The sequence below is a fragment of the Chiloscyllium punctatum genome, chromosome 7, assembly GCF_047496795.1.
Source record: "Chiloscyllium punctatum isolate Juve2018m chromosome 7, sChiPun1.3, whole genome shotgun sequence".
Classification (NCBI taxonomy): Eukaryota; Metazoa; Chordata; class Chondrichthyes; order Orectolobiformes; family Hemiscylliidae; genus Chiloscyllium; species Chiloscyllium punctatum.
Genome location: NC_092745.1, coordinates 80,507,577 through 80,527,479, shown reverse-complemented (window position 1 = coordinate 80,527,479; position 19,903 = coordinate 80,507,577).

Here is a 19,903-nt window from a genome sequence, read left to right as displayed (position 1 = left end):
AAGATTTCACCACCTGTCATCTCAGCAGTTATCAGTACTTGTTGCCTCTCTGATTCCTCCCTCAATTTCTGAAATCTCTTGCATACTCTGTGTCTCTGACTTTTGTAAAAGCTTGTCACCCATCTCAGCATAGTGAAATGCCCTGACCACAATGTCTTTACCCTTAATAGCACTTAGCTTTTTCTCATCTTTCCATCTTTGGATGGATGTAACTGTTTCTCCCAAAGGGACCCTCTCCCCCTTTCATTCGCTCATTCCCTCACTCGTCCTCTTCTGTTCTCTCTCAGTAAATGGGCAGTGCCCTGACACCCAGCCATCTGTAGAGCTGCTCCTTCATTAAGGGCTGTAACCCCTCCACCTGTCCTGGACCTATATGCAATGTTGGGTGCCCATTTCTCTTATAAGCACAAGGAGGAAACATTCTTAGTTTTGGCTCAAAGAATGACTCACCATTTGGGCTGCTTTTTTTCTTTTTTCTTTCATGTAATATGGCATCACTGGCAAAGCCAGCAATTGTTGTCCATCCCTAATTGTCCTAGAACTGAAAGGCTTGCTTGGCCATTCAGGAGGTTGTTAATAGTCAACCACATTATTGTTGGTCTGGAGTCACATACAAACCAGACCACATAAAGATGGCAAATTTCCCTCCCTGAAACACATTGGTAAACCAGGTGGGATGATGGTGGATCCTACTGATCCATGTTAGGGGTCACACTTTGTTGGCTCTGTGGGAGTCAACTGTAGTCAGGCAGGGAGAAAGATCTTGAGGGTAATCAGGCAGCAGGAGAAGGCTTCAAAGAGCTATAAAAATAAACAGCACCAGGAGGTGACCTTAATTCCCAAGGCTTGCCAACCCTAGTGCTGCTAAACACCAGGTTGCTCTCACTGAGCTATCATTTCCCAGTCAAGTCTACATTGCAACACTATTAGATCTGTGTCTCTTTTGTTTGAAGGTAGTCTCATATCTGAAAAGTGAACACTTATCTTGGATAATTAACGCTTCTGGAATTATATCTCAACATGCGCCAACTGTTTTTCAAGGTGGGATTGAGAAAGGAAAAGAGCAGTATAACTGGACAGTCATTCTCTGTCTTGATGAAAATAAAACAGTTCCAATTAACAAACCAGCTCCAATATAATCCTGAATCAGAACTCATTAATTACTGTAGAAAAATTAATTGTGACATGTTGTTCCAAAAACTTTGTGAAGCGAATTAATATTTGACATGATCCTGCTGCAATGTTACACCCTTGACCATACAAAAAAGCATTTACACTGAGTGGTTTTGAGTGAAATATTATATTATAAACAATGTCAATTCAAAGTACAGCTGCATCAGCTACTATTGTAAAGATTCTAATTATTAGTTAATAGTATTAGAGCCAAAAATAGCTGTTTATACAAATTGGATATCCACATCTACAGGAGATGGAAATGAATGTATTGGGGCATCTGATCAGGCTTCGCCAACATCAATTAGAAATTCAAATGTTTGGTGATTGGTGTCAGAAGATAATTTCTGATCCCTGCTTTCTATTATTTCACAAGGGGATCTTTAATTCCCTAATGACTTTACACTTCTAAAAATATATAAACAATTGCTCGCCAATTCATTGTTAAATAGTTTGCTTTTCCTGATGTTTCATACTTCTTACTCAATGAAGCTGACAAAGACGGTTTTCAAAGAAAGAACATTTAATGGGATTTAATCTGAACTTTATTTATGTGACTCTTACAGTGTTTAATTTTGCAGTAATTAGGCAAAATAATTAGCTACAAATAAAATAATGCCAAATGATACATTTTGAAATTAATTTCCATTTTCAATTGTATATGTTTTATATGCTTCTTTGTTAAGATTTTGCTTATATTTGATCAAAGCATGACCAAAAATGTTTTTTTGCTCACTCTTATTTTCCCTTTTCCGTATCCTGAAGGCATCAACATTTAAAATATTCAATTTTTAAGGTGTTGGCAGCCATCCAGTACCTCATGTAAATTATGACTTCTTATGAGTAATATGGCCCTGGTTTTCTCAGTGAAGTGCAAATGTGTTTGATTTTGATACATGAGGCAGATCACAGGAAATGTTTTGATGGGACTCTGCCATTTTGTTTTGGCCATTTTTCAAAAGAAGATAATTGGAGAGAGAAAAATTACTTTTGATGTTGGCTTTTCAGGTGAGTTGCATTACCATCATTATAATTTCCCCAAAGATTATGAATAGGAAATAATTTGCTAGAATAACCCAGTCATCAGGAGGAAGATTTCTATGACTGAGGGGAATCTGTATTGGGTTTTTTGACTAGGTTAAGATGACTGGCAAAGGCATGTGACTTTGATTTCACCCTTAATGAGATGCTGGGAGACTGTTTGGTATATGGGATTAGTGATGTAACCATGCAAAAGCTCCTACTAGTTGAAGTGCAGTTGGACTTCAAACAGGCCCTACAACAGACTTTATTATTTGAAGATGCAGCAAGTGGAGCATATGAGTTGCAAGGTATTCCAATAGAAGTAGACCCCTTTGCCAGTTGGGAATCTTGGAGAACACCAGTTGAATGAAGGTAACCTCACTCACGACACATCCTGAAGAGAGGAACTCTGGATCAGCCCACTGCCATACCTCAAAATAAAGCCAAGCCTTGGCCAAATGGTTACAATTTCTTCAGGATCTGGGCTGGTAAGCCATTGTAGCTGCTGCTGGGGTGGACTCAGGACAGCAAAGGAATCCCACTGGGCCTGAACTGAGTAAGAGAATTCATAGGCTGGTAGCCAGGAGGGTGCACACACTGGAAAGATAGAGTATCGAGGGGATCATGGGTCATGGGGAGAGAGCGGGAGAATGGAGTTGAGAAACTTGTCAGCCATAATTGAACGGTGGAGCAGCCTTGATTGGCTGAATGGCCTATGTCTTATGGTCTAATGGATACCTACAACTGGTTTGGAATAGTTAAATTGCTGAGCAACATCCAACTCAGAATCAATCAAAATAAATGTTTAGTAAAATGATCACCTATTTCTAATGGAGGTTGGTACCAGTGTGACCATTTCAGTGATTGCAGAACCAGTCTTTAACAAAATTCGCTCCGGGCCCCAACCCTCAAGTTTGCCGCGAGAATGAGAACCTATACCGGGGAACCTTGACAGATGAAAGGTACAACTTGGGTTCTAGCCTCGTACGAGAAACAGCTGCTTCAGTTGTGACTGATTGTAGAAAAAGGCTCAGGCCCAAGCTCGATGGGGAGAAATTGACTGAGGAAGATTCACCGAGATTGGCTCAGCATTTTTCGGTTGGAAAATGGCTGCCTGAGTGAAGTTCCTCATGAAATATTTGCAGGTTTTTTGGGAAGATCTAGGGGCGATCAAAAGGGCCACCTTGTATGTTGACCAGGAAGCAATTCCTCGATCCTCCTAGGCCTGCCCAGTGCTATTTGCCTTACAGGCAAAAGTAAAGGCAGAAATCAGAACAGTGGAAAGTAATGGAATCATCAAACTAGTAGAATTTTTGGAATGGGCAGCAGTGGTCACACTGACTGTGAAGCTTAATGGATTTGCCTTTGTGGGGATTTTAAACAAACGGTGAACCACAGCTGGTTAAATACCCAATCGCTCTCATAGATGATTTACACTCCAAGCTGACAGGGGGCTATCCTTCATCAAGCTGGATATGCATCCTTACAATTGTGGTTAGATGAGGATTCACAGAAGTATGCTACAATTAATATCCATAAGGATTTGTACCAATATATGAGACTACCATTCGGGGTATCATCAGCTCGTGCAATTTTTCAGCGGACGATGGCGAACATTTTATAGGGTCTACCTCCGATCGCTATCTATCTAGATGACATGCTAATAACAGGGAAGACCAATAAGGAGCACTTAGAGAACTTGGACTCAGCCCTTAGATGTTTCTCTCAGGCGGGTGTATGCTTAGGAGGAAAAATGTGTGTTACAGGCACCCCAAGTGTCCTACTTGGGCTACAGAGTCGACAAGACCAGGCTATACTATTTGGAAGATAAAGTGACAGTAATCAAAGATGCCCTGGCTCTCATTTCTGTAATGGAGCTTAGGTCAAAAGGCCAAAGATTACTGTCAGCAGTTCCCCATATTTGTGGGAATGGCTGGGTAAACACTGGACTCGGTTACATGTTCATTATGCCCATCATTGGCTCAATATTCTCAGTCATTATGAACACCCACTCAAAGTGACTGGATGTGCATTGAGTTCATTTGTCAAACACTAGAATACGATAGAAAAACTACATGTATCTTTCACAAAACTCAGCTCTCAGAATTGTTGGCCTCAGATAATGGACCACCGTTCACCAGCAGGGAATTTGAGCATTTCTTAAAGTTGAATGATATTTGACTTATAAGGAGAGCTCCATACCATCCATAATCTAACGGCCTGGCAGAAAGAACCGTTCACACTTTGAAGGTAGTCTTTAAAAAAAAACCTACAGCTTCACTAGAGATACAACCGTCCCAGTTCCTATTTGATTTTAGGACCATTCTTCATGCAACTACTTGGATAGCTGCAGCTGAGTTGCTAACAGGGAGAAAATTCCTCATCAGGTTAAATCTAATCTTCCCGGACCTGGGGGGAGGGTGAAATGACATCAGGAATGCCAGTGCTGGACACAAGAATCTGATAAGCGAGAGAGAGAGAGTTTACTTCAGAGGACAACGTTATGAACCATGGGAATAGCCCTGCATGGGGAAGAGGCATGGTTGAAATGAGGTCAGGTTGAGTAACGTATAAAGTTCAGGTAGGTGTGATCGTCCTGGACGAGCACGTGGACCATATGAAAGCTGCAAACACGCAAACAGTACGAGATCAAAAGGTGCCTGGCTCCTCAACAGCCTTTCTGTTCCATCAAGCATTGAAGATAGCTCGGACTCTGAGATGGACACAATAGATTTCAATGCCTTTGCCACTTGAGACACTCTGGATGCAAGAGGTGAGATACTGTGTGATACATGTCGCCCATGTCAGAGGCAGTGTTGGAGGAACCTGACCTGGTGCTGAAATGGTCCAAAGGAGCTACAAAAGAAAATCCAATCTCTATTCTCGAACTCAGGGGCAGAGGGATGTGGTGATTGTAATAAGGTCAGCCAAGTGGACCTCTAGGATATGAGTTCTCTGATTGGGGCTGTTAACCTAGTCCAAAAAGGGGAGCCGTGGCTGCTAGATATAAATAGGAGCATCAGGGGTTCTGTTCTGAGAGCTAGCTCTGAGGGAGCTGGATTAGTGTCAAAGACTCTCCATGTGTAAATCAAGGGTGACTTGGTGGCAGGATACGGGTCTTTGTGGAGCTATTTCAGAGGACAGCTCAGGAGATTTTTTTCTGAGGGTCAAGGGAGCTTGGAAGTCACTGCCTGAAAGTGGGTCTGTGTCAGAAACACTTAGCAGTAATTAGATATTCATTTGTGTTGCCATTGTATCTTGGAATTTGGGCCAACAGTTGGAAATTGGATGAGTGCTTCAAATCATTGTTGACCTGCACAGATACAATGGGCTAAATATCTCCTTCAGAGCTGCTTTATGAATCCATACTAAAGTCTCTCACTTAGGATAATATGGCATGCTTTTTAAATTTTTATCAATATAGATAAAATAGATAAAGTGTAAAATAAATTGTGTAGTAAGTTTAATGATATGTGCTGTTTCACATATTAATCACGTTGTGATGTAAAACAGAATAACATCGCTGTTCTTGTTTCAACAAAATTTAATTTGATATACTTCAATCTGTGCAAACCGACACAATAAAACAGATATCCAACCAGGTCACAAGGGGGTACTATTGATTCACCCAGTTCACATGAACATGTACGTACATACAGGTCAACAGGAGTCAACTCCAATTAAAAAGGAGCTACACCACTGCTGGCATTATCCTTTATCAATTAAACATCATTCTTGAAGTACACGTGCTGTTTATATGGTTTTCTTGTGTACATTAAATTTCACCTGCAAGTTTTCTGTCTATTTACATAGCTTTACTCAGAGAGTAGTAAGGGTATGGAATGCTTTGCCTGCAATGGTAGTAGATTCGCCAACTTTAAGTACATTTAAGTCGTCATTGGACAAGCATATGGACGTACATGGAATAGTGTAGGTTAGATGGGCTTCAGATTGGTATGACAGGTCGGCGCAACATCGAGGGCTGAAGGGCCTGTACTGCGCTGTAATGTTCTATGTAGCGTATCTTATTCATTATATCATTTCTGAGTTGCTCTCTGAAATTCCGAGGTTCCATGGGGAACGGTGCAGCACTGTACAATTAGATTTACATTGTTCGAAGAACAAACAATGGCAGGAAGGAGTTGAACATTATGATTCCACCTCATGTTATTACTGGGCAAGTCAGATCCTAGTCTGAAATTTTTATCGATCATATTTTGTTATAATGAGGTAATCTTTCACTGCAGCACAACCACACAATGTTGTAGACTTAGTTTTAACAATAAAACAGAAGGTCATTATGCACAAAAAAAACGAAAATCCACATTCAATCAACCAAACTATTTACTTAAAAGACAGATTTTAAAATCTCAAGGTACATGGTAAATACAATCCCATTAATCCCCACAACACTTCTTTATAGTACTTACTCCAGAACATATTCTGGGCTCTATCAACTCTGCCGTAGTTGAGGGTATGTTCGCTGAGCTGGGAAGTTGGTTTGCAGATGTTTCGTCCTCTGTCTGAGTGACATATTCAGTGTTTTAGAGCCTCCCGTGAAGTGCTGCTATACTGTGTCTTCTGGAATTGATTTGGTTCTGTTCCCAATGCTTCTGGTTGCCAGTTCCATTATTTCCAGTGGCCGGTATATTGTGTCAAGGTCTGTGCTTGTTGATGGAGTCCATGGATGAGTGCCATGCTTCTAGACATTCTCTGGCTGTCCTCTGTTTAGCTTGATCTCTGATCCTTGTGTTGTCCCAATCGAATCTGTGGTCCTTGTTATCTGTGTGTGTGTGTGGCTACTAGGGACACAAGTTGTGGAGTTTAGTGGCTAGTTGGTGTTCGCTGATGTGGATTGCTAGTTGTCTGCCTGTTTATTCTGTATAGTGTTTTGTGCAGTCTTTGCATGGAATCTTGTAAATTACATTTGTCTTGCACACAATGGGTGCAGGGTCTTTTGCCCTGATGAGTTGTTAACTGAGTGTGGCTGTCGGTTTATAGGCTGTCATGAATCCGAGTGGTTGGAGAAGTTTGGCTGTTAGTTCAGAGACGTTCATTTTATATAAATTTGACTGGGACAACCCAATGATCAAAGGAGCATGGCACTCATCCATGGACTCCATCAACAATCACATAGATCTGGACCCAATATACTGGCCACTACAAGGAACAACTGGAACTGGCAACCGGAAGCAGCAGGAATGGAACAAAATCAATTCCAGAAGACACAGTACAGCAACGCTTCACAAAAGGCTCCAAAGTACTGAAGATGTCACTTAGACAGGAGATGAACCATCTGCAAATCAACTTCCCAGCTCAGCGAACATTCCCACAACTAGGGCTACTGGCACCGGAGCTATAAATCTTTACGCAAACCATGATCTATCAACTCTGGAGGGTTTAATTTAATTGTAGCTTCAATTCCTCATCTTAAGAATCTGACAGCCTTCTCCTTGACTCTTCATAGAACTGAAGTTATACTTTGTCAGCTTCAAACATCCCCTTCAATGATTTAACCAAACACATTTGTTCTGAAACTATAAAGCAAAACTCCTTAGACCGAGGTAATCTATTTCTTAACTGTTCTAAATTTCTCCCTTTTTTGGGAGTTTCAGCTTCAGCTAAGCATTCTGCAAAACTCCCAAACAGAAATTTCTAAAAAAATTATTTTCAATAACAAGTATTTCTGAAGTGAACCTTCTATCCGAAACCTAATGCATTACTCTTTACTCTATCCACTTGTAAATGTCATTGAAGGAAAACTTAAGCCTATTACACTCCAGAAGACTTCCTCTCACACTATGTTTTAAAAGAAATCATCATGGCACCAGAAATACTTACAAGTTAAGTATTACATTTCTTCATAGACACAGACCAATCCCATATGCCTCTAGTTCAGAATCTAAACCTTACATTAAATGGTATTAAAATAGATATAAATCACCTCTTATATCATAACATTTTAATCTTATTTCCTGCTGTAAGAGTTCTATGGTTATCTTTGGTCCTAAGATTTCACCTAATTTGGTAATGTTTGAAAATTTTACAGCTTTGCATTGAAAAATTAATTAGAAACAGGATTTAAATAAACTTCAGAACTCCCAGAACTATGTCCAGAATTCTCCTCCAGCCTAACTACTCACTTAACAGCTACTTACTGCTGTTTAAAGTTCTAGCTGATTTCTATATCTAAAGATTACATTGAATTTGCCCAGCTTTAAGTTTAACATGTAAGGGTAATTAGCTCAAAAACATATCTCTATGAAGTGCATTCTGGAAGTCTACACATCATATTTAATTATTTTCTACACTCTGCATGGATTGTGAATTCCTCAAGAAAATGAAAAGGTTGAACAGGGTCTTGCTTTCAGGGTCTTTCTGAATATATGATGATTGCTGCTAACTGGATGTTTCAAGTGATGTGGATTTAATGGCTTCCACAGACGGCATATAAAGGCTTTTACAGCAGGGGTTGTAGTCAAATGACTATGCTCAAACCGTTAGTACACTAAATATTACTGCATTTCTCCAGACTGTCCCTCTTCATTTAAAAGAAATGCATGCACTATCATTTGCAGTTCCAAGATACACAAGTTACCTAACTTACACTGTCACACAGAAAATGATCATCTATTGACAAACATTGTATATAGTCAGTTCTACTTTTGTCAGTCTCTGCACATGAACTGCACACAGTGGAACAGCAAAGGCAGGAGTTTCTGGGAGTATTCAGGAGATCCAGCAGCAATTCATCCTGAGAAAAAAGAAGCGTGGTACAGGGAGGATCAGGCAACCATGGCTGATTAGGAAATCAGGGATAACATTAAAGCAGAAGAGAAAGCATATAGAGGAATGTGGCAAAGAGTAGTGGGAAATCAGAGGATTGGGAAGCTGACAACGATCAACAGAGGACAACAAAAAGTAAGAAATAAGGAAGAAGATTAAGTATGAGGGTAAGCTAATCAGTAATATAAAGGAAAACTGTGAAGAGTTTCTTGAGATATATAAAGGGCACAACAGAAACAAAAGTGCACATTGGGCCAGTGGAAAATGACACTGGAAAGATAGTAGTTTGGAACAAGGAAATGGCTGAGAAACTGAACAATTACTTGGTGTCAGTCTTCATAGTGGAAAACATGAGTAATATCCCAAAAATTCAAGCGGGAGGGGGCAGAGCTGAATATGGTGGCCATCAATAAGGAGAAAGTGCTAGAGAAACCTGAAGGTGGATAAATCGTCTGGACTAGATGGATTACACCCCAGAGTTCTAAGGGAAATAGCTGAAGAGATAGTGGACGTGCAAGTGGTGATCTTTCAAGAATCACTAGAGTCAGGGAGGGTCACAGAGGACTGGAAAATCACTAACGTGACACCCTGTTTAAAAATGGAGTAAGTTAAAAGACGGAAAAGGACAGACCGTTTAGTCTAACTTCGGTCATGGGTAAAATCCTAGAATCCATTGTGAAGGATGAGATTTCTGAATATATGGATGTGTGTGGTAAAACAGGCCAAATTCAGCATGGTTTCATTAAGGGGAGGTCATGTCTGACCAATCTGCTAGAATTATTTGGGGAAGAAACAACCAGGTTAGATGAAGGACAGCCAATGGATGTTATCTAGTCTACCTGGACTTCAAGAAGGATTTTGACTAGGTGCCATACAGCAGGCAACTGAATAAGATAAGAACCCATGGTGTTAGAGGCAAACTGCTAACATAGAATATTGGCTGTCTGACAGAAAACAGGGAGTGGGGATAAAAGGGTCTTACTCAGGGTGGCAGCCAGTGGCAAGTGGTGTTCCACAAGGCACAGTGTTGGGACCACAGCTTTTCACTTTATACATCAACAATGTATACTCTTAGGAAATAAGGCAGGGCAGGTGACTGAGGTGTCAGTGGAGGAGCACTTTGGGGCCAGCGACCATAATTCTATTAAATTTAAAATAGTGATGGAAAAAGATAGACTAGATCCAAAAGTTAAAGTTCTAAATTGGAGAAAGGCTAATTTTGATGGTATTAGGCAAGAACTTTCTAAAGTTGATTGGAGGCAGATATTCGCGGGTAAAGGGATGGCTGGAAAATGGGAAGCCTTCACAAATGAGATAACGAGAATCCAGAGAAAGTATATTCCTGTTTGGGTGAAATGAAAGGCTGGTAGGTATAGGGAATGCTGGATGACTAAAGAAATTGAGGGTTTCATTAAGAAAAAGAAGGAAGCATATGTCAGGTATAGACAGGATAGATCGAGTGAATCCTTAGAAGAGTATAAAGGCAGTAGGAGTATACTTAAGAGGGAAATCAGGAGGGCAAAAAGGGGACATGAGATAGCTTTGGCAAGTAGAATTAAGGAGAATACAAAGGGTTTTTGTAAATATGTTAAGGAAAAAGGGGATCTAGGGAGAGAATAGGGGCCCTCAAAGATTAGCAAGGCAACCTTTGTGTGGAGCCACAGAAAATGGGGGAGATACAAAGTGAGTATTTTGCAGCAGTATTTACTGCGGAAAACAACATGGAAGATATAGAATGTAGGGAAATAGATGGTGACATCTTGCAAAATGTCCATATTACTGAGGAGGAAGTACTGGATGTCTTGAAATGCGTAAGGGTGGATAAATCCCCAGGACCTGATCAGGTGTACCCTAGAACTCTGTGGGAAGTTAGAGAAGTGATTGCTGGGCCTCTTGCTGAGATATTTGTAACATCAATAGTCTCAGGTGAGGTGCTGGAAGACTGGAGGTTGGCTAATGTGGTGCCATCATTTAAGAAGGGTGGTAAGGACAAACCAGGGAACTATAGACCAGTGAGCCTGACCTCGGTGGTGGGCAAGTTGTTGGAGGGAATCCTGAGGGACAGGATGTACATGTATTTGGAAAGGCAAGGACTGATTAGGGATAGTCAACATGGTTTTGTGTGTCGGAAGTCATGTCTCACAAACTTGATTGAGTTTTTGGAGGAAGTAACAAAGAGGATTGATGAGAGCAGAGCAGTAGGTGAGATCTATATGGACTTCAGTAAGGCATTCGATAAGGTTCCTCATGGGAGACTGATTAGCAACGTTAGATCTCACGGAATACAGGGAGAACTAGCCATTTGGATACAGAACTGGCTCAAAGGTAGAAACAGAGGGTAGTGGTGGAGGGTTGTTTTTCAGACTGGAGGTCTGTGAGCAGTGGAGTGCCACAAGGATCGGTGCTGGGTCCTCTACTTTTTGTCATTTATATAAATGATTTGGATGTGAGCATAAGAGTTACAGTTAGTAAGTTTGCAGATGACACCAAAATTGGAGGTGTAGTGGACAGCGAAGATTACAACAGGATCTTGACCAGATGAGCCAATGGGCTGAGAAGCGACAGATGGAGTTTAATTCAGATAAATGCGAGGTGCTGCATTTTGGGAAAGCAAATCTTAGCAGGACTTATACACTTAGGGACTGTTGCTGAACAAAGAGACCTTGGAGTACAGGTTCATAGCTCCTTGAAAGTGGAGTCACAGATAGATAGGATAGTAAAGAAGGTGTTTGGTATGCTTTCCTTTATTGGTCAGAGTATTGAGTACAGGAGTTGGGAGGTCATTTTGTGGCTGTACAGGACATTGGTTAGGCCACTGTTGGAATATTGCATGCAGTTCTGGTCTCCTTCCTATAGGAAAGATGTTGTAAAACTTGAAAGAGTTCAGAAAAGATTTACAAAGATGTTGCCAAGGTTGAAGGATTTGAGCTATAGGGAGAGGCTGAACAGGCTGGGGCTGTTTTCCCTGGAGCATCGGAGGTTGAGGGGTGACCTTATAGAGGTTTACAAAATCATGAGGGGCATGGATAGGGTAAATAGACAAAGTCTTTTCCCTGGGGTCGGGGAGTCTAGAACTAGAGGGCATAGGTTTAGGGTTAGAGGGGAAAGATATAAAAGAGACCTAAGGGGTAACTTTTTCACGCAGAGGGTGGTAATGTGTATAGAATGAGCTGCCAGCGGAAGTGATGGAGGCTGGTACAATTGCAACATTTAAGAGGCATTTGGACGGGTATATAAATAGGAAGGGTTTGGAGGGATATGAGCCGGGTGCTGGCAGGTGGGACTAGATTGGGTTAGGATATCTGGTCGGCATGGATGGGTTGGACCGAAGGGTCTGTTTCCATGCTGTACATTTCTATGACTCTAAGAGAAACTTCTTTAGCCAGAGAGTGGTGAATCTACGGAATTCATTTTCTCAGAAGGCTGTGTAGGCCAGGTCATTGAGTATATTTAAGAGGGAGATAGATAGGTTATTGAGTATCAAGGGTTTAAGGGTTACGGGGAGAAAGTGGGAAAATGAGGTGAAGAAAACTTACCAGCCACGATTGAAAGGCAGAGCAGACCTGATGGGCTGAATGGCCTAATTTCTGCTCCTCGGTCTTATGGTCTCTTAAAACCTTTAAATTATGAAGATCTTCTAATAGTACTGAATGCATTGTTAGTTGTTCATCTGGAATCTGCTAACTCCTAGAGCGAAGTTCCTTCTCTGTCACTGCTAATCTTGTTCTGTTGGTGTGAACATTGGACCTCTGCGACTGATGATTACTCTATACTCTGTACTAATAGTGAGATCACTATTTTCTGATCCACTGCCAGCAGTGAAAGCACATCTTCTCTAGTTGTACATAGATGCCTGCAGTTGTGGCCATATATCTGCTTGCTCACATTCACCATGTATAATTGGAGTTTCCATGTGGGCTGAGGGCATTGAATGTTTGATAAGTTTGGCAAGGTACTGCCAAAGCTGAGCATTGGAGAGCCAGACAAAGTGAAATTGTCTTTCTGTCATTTTATTTTTATTTTGTCACTCATTCCTGTTACTAATTCCAGGTTCATTCATTAGTTTCACTATAGGAGAACCATTTGTATGTAGTGTGACATTGGTCTTTGCACTGAACTATTTTCACCTTCACAAGGTGTATTTCTTCACTCAAGGACTGACTTTTAGTCTGTGATGGACTGAGTCAATTTCTTTTTAATTCCCTTGGCAACTTTCACTGCTGACTCATCCTTTCCATTTGATGAGTGATGGTGTGGAGATGATGTATGGAGTTGAATTCCCAATCTTCTACAAAATGGTTGAACTTTTTACACACAAACTCATTTTAATGTTTGGACTGCTGTAATGAGTGAATTGTACATCCAGACATTTACAATGTTGCTTGTCGTGGTTGTCGTCAGACAGTCTAGTCAGAGTAGTAGTCAACAGTAACAAGATAATCAGTTGCTGCAGTGGTGAAGGTATGAACTCCATGCTTTAACATCCATGGTCTATCTCGGGTGTCTTGCATTATAAGTGATGCTTCAGCTTGCTTAAGTTAGTATTTGTTTTAAGTGTTTCACATGCTGATGTGATTCTTAATCTCATTGCTCATATTTGACTTGTAACGAATTGCTCTTGCCTTCCTCTGACCAGACTCAATTCATTGTTGAGTTGAATGGATGTGCTGCCTTGTCTCTGTTCTCACCTTCTTAGGGACAGTGACTCTATTTCCTTTGTGTAGAAGGAAATCTCTGGTGCTCTGTGTTTTTGATGCTTTCACATTATTCTTTCATTACTACTTTGTCAGAATTCACTGGAGTAGTGCATCCAAAATCAAGCCCCACTATTTATCACATTACAAATGTTTAATCAATCAAATTGCCCAATTTTAACTGTCTACTTCAGGTTAAAAGAATATGCACACCAGTTTTTTTTTCAGTAGCAAGATAATAGCTACTTATTGTAATCAAACTGTTTTTAATCAATGGCAAGAATACAACATGATTTGCTAACTTATAACTCCATAAATCAAACTCTACCCCATTTTTAAATTCCCATGCAGATATACGCAGACACACACTGAGACAAAAACACAGTATTATAGATGCAGAAGGGAAAACAAAGTCGGAGAAGCAAGTTCTGATACCAATCTGGATCACAGATGTCGATGAATTGTTTCTTTTGGCTTTCATTCAACTCTTCCAATTTTTTTGCTAATGACATGAGTTGTGGATTTATCAATTCTCATTCTTCCACTCACTGAGGATTCACCCTTTCAGTCCTTGTCAAGGAGTTTTGTTTTCTTCTTTTTCCTTTAAGCAAGGGTATTTGCAGAGCGAGGAGTTCACAGGAAACAGTAAGTGAGAACAGCTCCCCGGAGATGTTTAATTCTTCACACCGGAAGGAGAGAAAATGATTTAGGTGTTTTTCTCTTTGCAAGGCTAGAAGCTTTTGTTTTATTGACCATACAAATAGGTGATGGTAGTCTGTCCAGGAACCAATCCAAATACTGTTGTCAGACAGCAGTCCCTTAGGTTAGCAATCTACTGTTTGTCTAACTTTTCTTTTACTTTCCCAGCAACTATATAAGATACCAACTCACAATTTGCTCCAGGAAACATATTTATTTTTTAATACTGCAAACATCTCTTTATATAGTCTCTTTGATTTAAAGCAGCATCTTTTCCCTTTCTGCTGAGTTGATGACTTCAAGAGCATGTCAAGTTTTTAGAATCCCCACTGTGTTCCTATAGTATGAAAGCAGGCCATTTGTCCTGTTGAGTCGACACCAACCCTCTGAAGAGCAGTCCACTCCCCTGTAACCCTGCACTCCCCGTGGTTGCTTTTGGTCGATTCTGGAAGATCTCGTGCTCTATTTCAACAACCTCAACTTTCTTTGTTGGGGCTGCTGTTTTGGACTGCATGCTGGAAATGTGCGGTAGTTTTGATTGGTTATATTTCATTTCCAAATAATGTTACATTCTTTGCAGATGTTTTGAAGCAGATAGAAGTGATTTGAGGAAGATTTTTGAAATAGTGTGTGGGCAGATTCCAATGCCACTTTGTCTCGCCCAAACAAGTGTTGATCAAAATTATCACAATAAGACAATAGCCAGGCACTCTTTCTCAAAAAACTTTCTGGATAATGTCCTGGATGCAAGTGCAATTGGTTATCCTTCTTGTGCATGTTCCAAGCCTTGTCTCCCTGGCATCTTCCTGGAATTTGATTATCATTTGACATTGTAGTACCTCAGCAATGGATGAAGGAGCAGTGCTCCGAAAGCTAGTGTTTCCAAATAAACCTGTTGGACTATAACCTGGTGTTGTGTATTTTTTAATTTTGTCGACCCCAGTCCAACACCAGCACCTCCACATCATGATTATCAGCAGTCGACATTTGACTTTAGCGTAAGCTGCTTTATATCCCAAAACCACTGCACATCCTTCATGAGTTCCATAGAGGTTCACAACCTCGTGAAATAGTTTGCAAGAACTTCACTAGATAATTAAAGAATTCTACAAATTGGTACACTGCTTTCACATCTGTTGGTCTCTTCCTCTCTACTCCAAATCTCACCATATCCATGCTTGGGTGAAGCCCTTACAATGTAACACATATATTGACTCCAGACATCTTTACTTGCTGTTTTGCTTGTGTATCTTCCAGCTAATCTGGTGAGTTATCTTTAGTGGTCACATTCTGATCATGACCTGTGGCGGCTGCATTCATTGCCGAGCAGATCATCCACAATAGCTTACACACTGGGAGAGTCACTGGTTATCATGTGCCATCTGCAATGGTACTCTTCCAGTGAAGTGGAAATGCCAATTGGAATACACAACCATTTGTATCTCCAGAATGACTTCCAGAATGTAAAAAGATAACAATCACTTTCATCCAGAGTCAGTTGTCATCACTTCAAGGACGGTGAAGACTTTCGTCAGAGCAAGCTGTGCCATCTTCAATGGTTAGCATGAGGTAATGTGATCTTTTCAAGATGTTAATCCTCACATTTACTGCTGCATCATTCCTGACACCATGTTGAAGCGATGTGCTTAATGACTGCCAAAGACAATGGCTGCACACAAATGTCCTTATTGCAAGTGTAGAGGTACCATGACCATGTCAAGCCGACAATTTTCCAAACAGGAACTTATTTGGTATTTAAATTACACAGAACAGAGGAGAAAGATGATCCAAATATATTAGGTAGTTTATTCATTGGAGTAACTGCTAGTTGCCAACAGTAATCTTCAAATATATCCAGATTAACACCAGCTGTTACAATAGGAGGGGGTTTACCATCATGTCAGACTTTCATTCCACCACATACTTCTAATTTACAACAGCCCTCTGTCACCTGTATTGCAAATGACACATGCTTTTTGTGACAATTAACAGCCAGCTTTATCACTTTTCCTGTGGAAAGGCAGCACCGTCTACATAGGGAACGCTGTCTTCACTGGTGATAGCAGTATCCCCTTGACATCATGATGCTGTAGATGATATGCATTTGGTTTTTAGACCTTTTCATTTTAAATCTATGGTCTTATAAAGAACCGCTTTGCATTCATTCACATTTCAGATGGTATTCGATATCAGAAGCATAATTATATATATTAGTAATCATTATCCAAGAGGTCATCATTATGTGGCAGTATATAGTGCTTGCATTTGTTGCAGGAGAGGATAAAATAGGTCTGTGGCTTTTTTGGATAATAGAGCAATGTTCTGCATGGTTGCTGATGGTATTGAGAAACTTCAAACTGCAGCTGAAGATCATTGCCCTTTTGTACTCATTCACTCTGCTAATAACTGTTCAATGCACATTTCCTAAAGGTAAACATAATAGCTAGGGAACAGCAAATAGGCAGTAATTGTGTGCAATACTTCAAGTGCTACTTTCAGAAGTGTCTGTATGATCCCAAATTAGGTTTGTGATTGTTAGATTCCATGTGAAATGGGAAATGTAGAAATGTGAAATTATTTTTCTTTGCTCCTTATACCAGCAAAGTTATTTTTTCTTGAAATTGAGTGAAATGGATTGATCTCAGTTAGAAACCTTTATTTGTGTATCTGCATCTTTTCTTTCACTGCAAGACATTTTAAACCCCAAATAAAGCCTCTCTTTATTTGTGTACTTTACTGCCATTCGAAATCTCCATTACAAGATTTTAAAGTAGTGATGCTGTCTAAATGTCTGTAAAATGTTAACCTTTCCTTTAGTGGATTGGTGAAAGTTGCTGCTTTATATTTTTTTATGCTCGCCCTTCAAGCGTGCTACATGCTAAACTCTGTGGGCATTTTTGATACAACTGTAGGAGTTTACAACACAGAATAAGAGCATTATGTTCTTGTTGGTACTTGATTAAAGCAATCCAAAACTTTTCCACTTGTACATGCCCCCCACCATTGACTTTGATCTGTGTATGCTTCAAGTTTTTATTAATTTGATTTTGCAATATGAAGATTTTCACCTCAACACCACCTGTGTTAAAATATTTCCGACACCATCAATTCTTCAGTTAAAGAAATTTATCCGAGCTGCTTTCTTCATTCTCTGTCACAAAAAAAACATTGACTCTCTAGCTAGAAGAAAGTCTGTACCTGATCAAAGCATTTCATCATTTTAAAAAAAACCTGTACACTCCTTTTAGTCTTCCCCTGTTCCAGTGGAAATAGTTCTAATAAAATGTTTTATTCTTATCATCATCCAGGTGCCTTATTCTCTAAAGATTTAATGTTCTTTCTGGCCTGCCAGTATTCTTTTCAAATGCATCATGAATCAGCCAAAGTCCACTTTTTCTAAATAGGAACTTTATTTTTTTTCCTTGAAGCTGAAAGGCATACATGAAAAAGAGCTAATTGAATTGAGACACTCTACAAAGACAGTCAATTATTGAAAGCCGAATTGCTGCATTTCCCTGGGAGTCATGACATTAAGGCCAGATTGTCCCCTGTGTGTAACAGCTTGCAGGACAAATTATCATGAGCAGCTTGTGCCTGAATTTTAGAAAAGTGTCTCCATTCTAGCAAGCCCTTAACTCAACCACAAAATAGAAAATCCTGGCCTGCCGCATTCTGCTTCTGAATGCAGCAAAATTGGAACCTACTTCAATAAGCTTTAGGAAGAATTGCAATGCATTTCTGTAAATCAAAAGCCAGAGATGGATAACATTGATTTTATTAAAGCCTTAATCTAGAATTGATTTTGCAAATTGTTATTCATAGCACATGCATGTATATGATCTATACTAAGAATTATCTCTCAATGTTTGGTTCATGAAAATTTAAATGAACAAGTATGCATTCCCAAATGCTGCTAGACAGAACAGTTAATAATATTACAGATATATCATTATAAAATGGTTTAAGGAAGGGACGATCCAATCTGAAGCTGCAAGGTAATCTTTGAAGCATGTGATAAGATATAGGTTGCCCAATTTATTTTCTTTTTCATGCTGAAGAACTGAAGTGAAAGATCACAACTAGCAATTAGCTCAGATGTGGATTTTCAGAACAAAGCTGCTCAGTTTACAGTTCTGCACAGTTACTTGTGATTCCATGACTGTATGTCCCGAGGAGCCATAAATTAGTCAGGAATAGATCTTTTAAATAAAATTCTCTGACCAATTTGAACAATTTATGCTATAATATATAAAGCGACTCTACATGCAAAGGAAATATGGTGCTAAACCTGCCTTTGAATTTCTCTAAAATTGCAAATTACATCGGTTGTTACTTAGGGCTTCAGAATTGTTATAAAAACCAGAATAGTTGAAAAACACAGAGGATACAGGACCCAATACATTCAAAATTTAAAACAAGTGTTCCTGTAATCACCCTGCCTCCACCCCTCAGCAATATAAGCCATTTTAAACACTAAAAGGAACTATGCTCATATATTCAAGAGACCTGGCCTCAACTACAAATCTTATACTCTGAAACCCCACTGGCTCATTATTATCTTCCAATAAATCACTGCTGTCAGCTACAGCAGGCTCGTTTAACAGGCAATGCAGCCCACTGCTATGGTCTACACGTTCTACCAAGCCATTAATAACATACAGGTGTGGGTAACTAGAGGATGCTGCAAGGAGCTGCTCATCCAATCAGAAGACACTTCTCTTTCCCATTTTCTACTTATTATCTCACCAAAATACAGTCTCTGGTCAGTGAGCAATTTATCTCAGTCTGAGGCCTGGAGACTGCAGAGCTGAAATTGTGGGATGGGGACTAGAAGTTTGCAGTGAGATACCAGCTTGGGGAGGAGGGCAATAACAGGCAGATAATGGTCAGGCCCCTAGGGGTGGATGGGAGTCTGATGGCCTCGTGGTGCCAGTGTCTGGGGGTTGCTGCATGATCACAGAGAGTAAGGGTCAGGCAGCAAGTGATTGACTAGGATGCTCGATGGGTCAGGGGGAGTGGGTGAGTTGAAGGTATGACTGAGAGGATGGGTGGGTGAATGACAGTTATGGAATTGTGTAGCCAACCCAACCTCCACCCAACACATGCACACACATTCATACATTCTGGGAGGAAAGCCTAGGCTTGAAATTCAACCCACTTCCAGTCCTCATTTTAATGTGAACTCTGCCAAGTTCCCCTCCAGTGGCAAAACACAGTCAATATTACAAAGTGTGGGGGTGGAAAAGCACAGCCAGTCAGGCAGCATCCAAAGGTGGCACGGTGGCACAGTGGTTAGCACTGTTGCCTCACAGCGCCAGAGACCCGGGTTCACTAGCCGCCTCAGACGACTGACTGTGTGGTGTTTGCACATTCTCCCCGTGTCTGCGTGGGTTTCCTCCGGGTGCTCCAGTTTCCTCCCACAGTCCAAAAATGTGCAGGTTAGGTGAATTGGCCATGCTAAATTGCCTGTAGTGTTAGGTGAAGGGGTGAAATGTAAGGGAATGGGTCTGGGTGGGTTGCGCTTCGGC